Here is a 7,298-nt window from a genome sequence, read left to right as displayed (position 1 = left end):
TGGTAGTTGGTCTAGTGTTAATGTTGGTGTTACTCCCTGCTTATTTGGGTGTTGATTGCTGGTGAGGAGGCCTTTTAGTTTTTTGTTGTTGTCTCTTTTGAATGATGTGTAGTTGTTGTTTACCTCTGTGTACCTGTTGATGGCCGATTTGTCTAAATGTCAAGACTTCCGGGAATTCACTAGCTGTTTTGGACTTACCCATGACTCTAAGCCATGATTTGTTAACCATGGTTTGTTGAATAAAATTAGCTCCAGAGTTCCTGCGGGACACTAAACCAAATGCAAAGAAACCTCGTTGTGGCTTCACTTGATGGAACCCAGTGGGTGGCAGGGAAGAAGGGGTCGATTTAAGCCTATTCAATTGATTTTTGGGAAAGAAAACAGATGGAAAGGAAAAAGGATTTGACTGCTGATTTAATTACACGGACAGTACAGGGGCCAATGATGGATGAATCCCCAAGCCCTCGCTCAGCTCATTTTCTCCATATTGCCGGAGAGAGAACCAATTTCTTATATCTGTGTGAAGCCTGAAACTTGGCCGCTGAATTATACACATATATACAGGCAATCCTCGACCTGGTGGCCAACTACAAGAAACGTCTGACCTCTGTGATTGCCAACAAGGGTTTTGCCAACAAGTACTAAGTCATGTTTTGCGAAGGGGGTCAAATATTTATTTCACTCATTAAAATGCAAATCAATTTAGAACTTTTTTTGAAATGCGTTTTCCTGAATTTTTGTTGTTGTTCTTCTTTCTCTCACTGTTAAAATAAACCTACCATTAAAATTATAGATCGATCATTTCTTTGTCAGTGAGCAAACGTACAAAATCAGCAGGGGATCCAATAATTTTTTTCCCCTCACTGTAGCAACAGAAATTTGGGGCTCAATTGAAGCCGTAAGTCAAGGACTATCTATGAATTGGCCTCTTTAACAGGACGATAGTCCCCACCGGGAAGTGAATCTTACTTATGGTGGTAAATCTTCGTGCTCATGAGGACTGGGCACTTGCGATGTCATCTTCCTGGCTCAGAAAGATGAGTCTGTTAGAAACAGATCATTAGGAAGGAACAGAAATTGTTCTGGGGGGACTCCATTAGCGCTTTCTCGGCACGCTTCATTAATTCCCACAGCAAGGCTGTAATTGGCCCATCTGCAGTTGTTTTGTGCTGCTAATTCTGGGGAAGACACGGGAGGCTGACATGCCTTAAGAGCTACTATACACCCCCCTCCCTAAAGAAACCAGGGGGTGACATGGCTTAGGAGCTTCATATCTTCTCCTGGAAATTTGGACTTTCAGGTGGGAAACTGCGTGGGTTAAAATCTCCCACAGAAACATCCTGAAGATTAAATGTGGTACGTCTGTGAAGAAAATAAGAAAGTTGGCGGGTTGGTTTCAATTTTACATCTTGACAAGTTCGGGGCAGAATTTGGTGGGATCAATACATCTGCTCAGTCCTCAGACCTGTTTGATCATTACAGATAGTTCTCGACATAAACCATCCGTTTAGTGACTGTTGGAAGTTACAACAGCACTGAAAATATTGACTTACAGTAGTGGCCAAAAATGTGGAAACCTTTTGGGAAAAGTGTACAATAGAAATGCCACCTTTCGGTTAAGTTTCCACCCATTTTTCTTCTAATTTCTTTATAACTGTAGCCTTGTTCGCTTAATAATACTATTTTACATCGCTTTCTGGGCAACCAGTCAACTCTTTGCACCATTACTTTAATTTTATTACGTTTTACAAGCTCACTAAATGAAAGAACATACAAAAAACCCAACCAACTTGATAGCGATCACATCACACACTGACCAATGTCCCCCTCTCAGCTTCAATACATGATATCAATCACTGAATCCTACTGTGATCTGATTGGCTCATTGACAAAGCAAGATGACACCCGATTGGCTCTCTAAACACTCATGCTCATTGGCTACAATCAGATGAAGGAAAGCTACCTGAGATCAACCTAAGCAAGTTGTGCTTCCTTTTTCCTGGTTATTTGGCTATAGCTTTTCATAGAATACAGTGCAGATCATTGAACAAACTTTGTTGCATTACATTCTTGATTAAATTATCTTTCCACTGATATATAATTTTATGGTACTACTCCCCCCCCCCAAAAGTGGTGTTATTAGCCATCCAACCTCAAAAACACACTTTTCCCAAAAGGTTTCCACAATTTTGGCCACTACTGTATGTCTGGTTTTTCACACTTATGACTGTGGCGGCATCCCCAAGGTCACATGATCAAAATTCGGGTGCTTGGCAACTGGCATGTACTTATGACGGTTGCAGTGTCACGGGGTCAGGTGATCCCCAATGGGGATCCCCCTTATGACAACCCCGTGTCACGGGATCGGGTGATCCCCAATGGGGATCCCCCTTATGACGACCCCGTGATTGTGTCAACAACCCCACGATTTGCTTAACAACTGTGGCAAAAAGATGGTGTAATGGAGCACAACTCCCTTAACAACTGCCTTGATCCACAACGGAAATTTTGTTTCTCAGTTGTGCTGGTAAGTCATGGACCACCTGCGTATTACTGGTAGGATGGGCAGCAGTGTAAATTTGATCAACAAAATAAAACTAAAGTAGATATTTCCCACTTCAGTTGGCATTAAAATGTTTGGGATTTACTAGAAGACCTGGAAGGTCCCTTCCAACTCTGCCATTGTCTTAACTGATAGGTGCAATGGCTTGCCTCCAGAAGTTGTGGGTACTCCAACATTGGAAGTTTTCAAGAATAGACTGTCAGGAATGGTGTAGGGTATCCTGCTTAAGCAGGGGTTGGACTGGAAGACCTCTAAGGACCCTTCCAACTCTATTATTCTATATTCAATATCCCTGGAGGTTTTCAAAAATAGGCTTGGACAAGAAGACCTCAGAAGTCCCTTTCAGCCCTATGATTCAGCCCTGTGGTTCATCTCATCTTTTCACCAGCATCTTTGAAGGAGAATATTTGCAGCCCAGAGTCGAACTGTGGGGTCCTTGGTGCTCTCTGAGCTGGCTTGTTTTCTTGCAGACGTTTCATGACCCAAACTAGGTAACATCACTAGCGCTGGTGATGTTACCTAGTTTTGGGTAGTGAAGTGTCTGCAAGAAAACAAGCAAGGAAGCCCTCTTCCTCTTCCTCCTCCTCCTCCTCCTCTTCTTACAGATATTTCATGACCCAACTGATGATGTTCCCTAGTTGGTTCATAAAATGTCTGCAAGGAAACAACCAAGCTCGGAGAGCACCAAGGACCCCATAATCCTCCTCCTCCTCCTCCTCCTCCTCCTCCTCCTCCTCTTCCTCCTCCTCCTCCTCCTCCTCCTCCTCCTCCTCCTCCTCCTCCTCTTCACAAATCCCAATCCCTTCTAGCACTGATGATGTTACCTAGTTGGATAATGAAACATCCGCAAGAAAGCTATCAAGCTGAGAGAGCACCAAGGACCCATAATTTTCCTCCTCCTCCTCCTCCTCCTCCTCCTCCTCCCCCCCCCCAAGCCCCACTATCTTCTACCACTGAAGGTACTACCCTCCTCCCAGCCTAGCTGGAGATCCCGTCACTCCGAGGCAGCATCCCACCCAGCACCACATCTTGCCATAGAAAACTCCAAAGCTGAACGGTGCATTGCGAGTGTGGGAAGCCACAGTCCTTGCTGGACCAACATGCTTTTGCTCTCGAATATTCTCATCCCCCTTTTTCAACAGAGCGACGACATCAACAAAGTGGCCAAGGCAGCGAAGATCGTGGAGCGGATGGTCAACCAGAACACCTTCGATGACATCGCTCAAGGTGAGGACCCAGACAGCTGGCTGGGACGCTGCCTGAATGAGGTGGGCCCGTTCTCGCTCCTTCCCTTGGCTCAGATGAGCCCTTGCATCCATTTCCAGTCTCTGCCATTGGTCGTGAGGGTGAACCACCATGGAGATTGCTGCAGGGACCAGGTCATAAGTACTTTCTAAGGCAGAGGCCCCCAACCTTTTGGGCACCAGGGACCGGTTCTATGGAGAGAGGTTTTTCCATGGACCGGAGGGTGCGTGGTTTCGTGTGCTGCCTGCATCCCGCGGATGGGGCTTCGCTTGTTTGCACGGCCCGGTTGCTGGCATGCTACGGCCCGGTGCTAGTCCACCGACTGGGGGTTGGATACCCCTGTTCTAAGGGGTCCCCTATAGCTTCGAACAGCAGTTAAGCATCCAGTCGTACGCTCGAGGACTACCTCTACATTTTCTAAGTTTTTTATATTGATGCTCACAAACTATGAGTTTTGTTTTTTTTTAAAAAGTGTTGCTTTGGGAGATCTTTCAGCTTTCAATCTTTGGATTTGAATACAAGTATGTCTATGTCAGGGGTAGACAACCTTGGCTCTTTTATGACTCATGGACTTCAACTCCCAGAATTCCTGAGCCAGCCATGCTGAGGGGAAAGGGAGAGGTTTCCAAGCTGAGCCATGCTGGCTCAGGAATTCTGGGAGTTGAAGTCCACGAGTCATAAAAGAGCCAAGGTTGCCTACTCCTGGTCTATGTTAATGAAAAGAAGGACTAGGGGTGATATAATAGCAGTATTCCAATATCTAAGCCACAAAGAGGAGGGAGTCAACCTATTCTCCAAAGCACCTGAAGGCAGGACAAGAAGCAACAGACGGAAACTAACTGAGGAGAGAAGCAACCTAGAACTAAGGAGAAATTTCCTGACAGTGAGAACAATTAACCATTAATTTGCCTCCAGAAGTTGTGGGTGCTCCAACATTGGAGGTTTTCAAGAAGAGATTGGACAACTAATCACTTGTCAGAAATGGTACATGGTCTCCTGCTTGAGCAGTGGGTTGGACTAGAAGACCTCCAAGGTCCCTTCCAACTCTGTTGTTCTGTTAATCCTCCGGAGAGCTCCCAAGGAGCTTTATCACTTAAAAAACATTAAAAAAATTTCAAGCAGCATCCTAACCCTGTGCAGACTGAGAATGGAAGGAAAAAAATGCAGGGAGTCCTTGAACTTGCAACCATTCATTTAGTGACCGTTCTGGAGTTACAACGGCCCTGAAAAAAAAAGTGACTTGCATTTAGTTCTCACACTTGCAAGCCCTGCAGCATTCCCCACAAATTCAGATGCTTGGCGACTTGCCTGTATTCCACAACGTTTGCAACGTCACGCGATCGCCATTTGCAAACTTCCCATCCGGCTTCCGGCAACCCAAATCAAGGGGGGGGGAGAGGGGGAAGCCAAATTTGCTTAACGACTGCACGACTTGCTTAGCAACTGCAGTGGTTTCTTGAACAACTGTGGCAAGAACGTTAAACGTTGAACATTTCTAATCGCCCGCAAGGTCGTTAAAATTGGATGCGACTCCCTTAACGACCCGCCTGGCTTAACAACAGAAATTCTGCTCTAAATTAGTATGTTGAGGATTATCTGTAATGTTGAAAGAAAAGTCTTCATCGTGGTTCAGTCCAAGCCGGGGATAAACAACATGGCGACTGCTTTAGAAAGAAGGTTGCAGTTTATTGAAGAGGAGAGCCAGACAGAAAGATGGCTCTGGAAGAAAAGAGAGCGAGCACATGTAGGGAGTGGGTTTTTATACCCGCTGGAGCTTTTTATTTGGAGTTGTTCCTGTGGCATGAACTTTGACCTGTCTGAGTGTGCCCTTTGGCACCTGTGGTTTAATCCTATTATGTCCTGTCTTAGAGTTTGGGTGGGGTATGTAGATTTTAGGTGTCTTTGTCTTCCTAAGTTTCTAGCTGGAGGGCTCCAACCTTCCTGAAGGGATTATCACATCTGCATTTCTACAGAGCTGGTTTCTGTTTGGGGAAGGGAGACCTGGGGCTATTAAGAAAAACTGGGCATGCTTTTCTGTCTCTTTAAGATCCTTTGAGGAAATATATTTTCCTGCCCTTTTAATATTTCCTTCTCTGGGGGGCTGATTTCCCACAGTAGCTTAAAAAGAGAAACAGTCATACTTTTGGTATGATTCAAAGCCGGTGTGTAGTGTTTGTAAGAATGCAAAGCTGGAAAAAAAATGGTTGCTGAGAATACCAAGCTGGGGGGTGCCAACAAAGCCGGTGCTGAATTGGAGGTAACAGAATAAGAGAGTCGGAACGGGACCTTGGAGGTCTTCTAGTCCAACCCCTGCTCAAACAGGAGAACCTATACAGCAGGGGTCCCCAACCCTCGGTCTGTGGACCAGTACTGGGCCGCAGCATGCCAGCAACTGGTCCTTACAAACAAGGAAAACCCCATCCACAAGATGCAGGCAGCACACAAAACCACACCCCCTCCGGTCCACAGAAAAAACTCTCTCCATGTAACCGGTCCCTGGTGCCCAAAAGGTTGGGGACCTCTGTTATACAGAATAACAGAATTCAAAATAACAAGAGTTGAAAGGAACCTTGGAGGTCTTCTAGTCCAACCCCCTGCTCAAGCAGGAAACTCTATACCAGTGGTGCTGAACCTATGGCACGGGTGCCAGAGGCGGCACTCGGAGCCCTCCCTGTGGGCACACGTGCCGTTGCTCCAGCCTTGCCTCCCCCCACGACCCCCTCCTCTCCAGCAGCCCCCGTGAAAGAGAGTCGCCCCTGAGCTTGGCCCACGCGGAGCAGCACAGCCAAGGACATGGCAGCCAGGCAGCGTAGACAAGACTCTGCCCTCACACCCCATCATGCACAGTTGATGCTGTGGGGCGTGGGCAGACGGCATGACCGACATAGCGCTGCTGGGCTGCCTGGGTGATCAGCGTCGAGCCCTGGAAGCGGTGAGTGGCCCTGTGGGCAGGTGGGATGGGGGGTGGAATGGGGGCGGGGCAGGGGGTGGAGCAGGGGCAGGGCCAGTTTTGGGGCACTCGGTCTCTAAAAGGTTCGCCATCACTGCTCTATACAGAATAACTGGGTAAAAAAAAATGGAATAATGGAATAACAGAATAACAGAGTTGGAAGGGACCTTGGAGGTCTTCTAGTCCAACCCCCTGCTCAAGCAGGAAACTCTATACAGAATAACTGGATAACAAAAAAAAATATGGAATTACGGAATAACAGAGTCGGAAGGGACCTTGGAGGTCTTCTAGTCCAACCCCCTGCTCAGGCAGGAAACCTTATACCCGTGTTTTTCCACCTCGAGCCACTTGAAGACAGGCGGACTTCAACTCCCAGCATTCCCTAGCTAGCCACGCTAGCTGGGGAATTCTGGGAGTTGAAGTCCACCTCTCTTCAAGGGACCCAAGGTTGAGAATCATCTCCCTGTGGTGCCATTTGTTTATTTCAGTGATGCAGTAAGAATATGCGCAGTGCCAAAATCTTGGTTTGTGCAATAATTT

This window comes from Protobothrops mucrosquamatus, unplaced genomic scaffold, assembly GCF_001527695.2.
Source record: "Protobothrops mucrosquamatus isolate PMUCROS unplaced genomic scaffold, P.Mucros_1.0 scaffold3667, whole genome shotgun sequence".
Classification (NCBI taxonomy): Eukaryota; Metazoa; Chordata; class Lepidosauria; order Squamata; family Viperidae; genus Protobothrops; species Protobothrops mucrosquamatus.
This window is presented reverse-complemented; position numbering follows the sequence as displayed.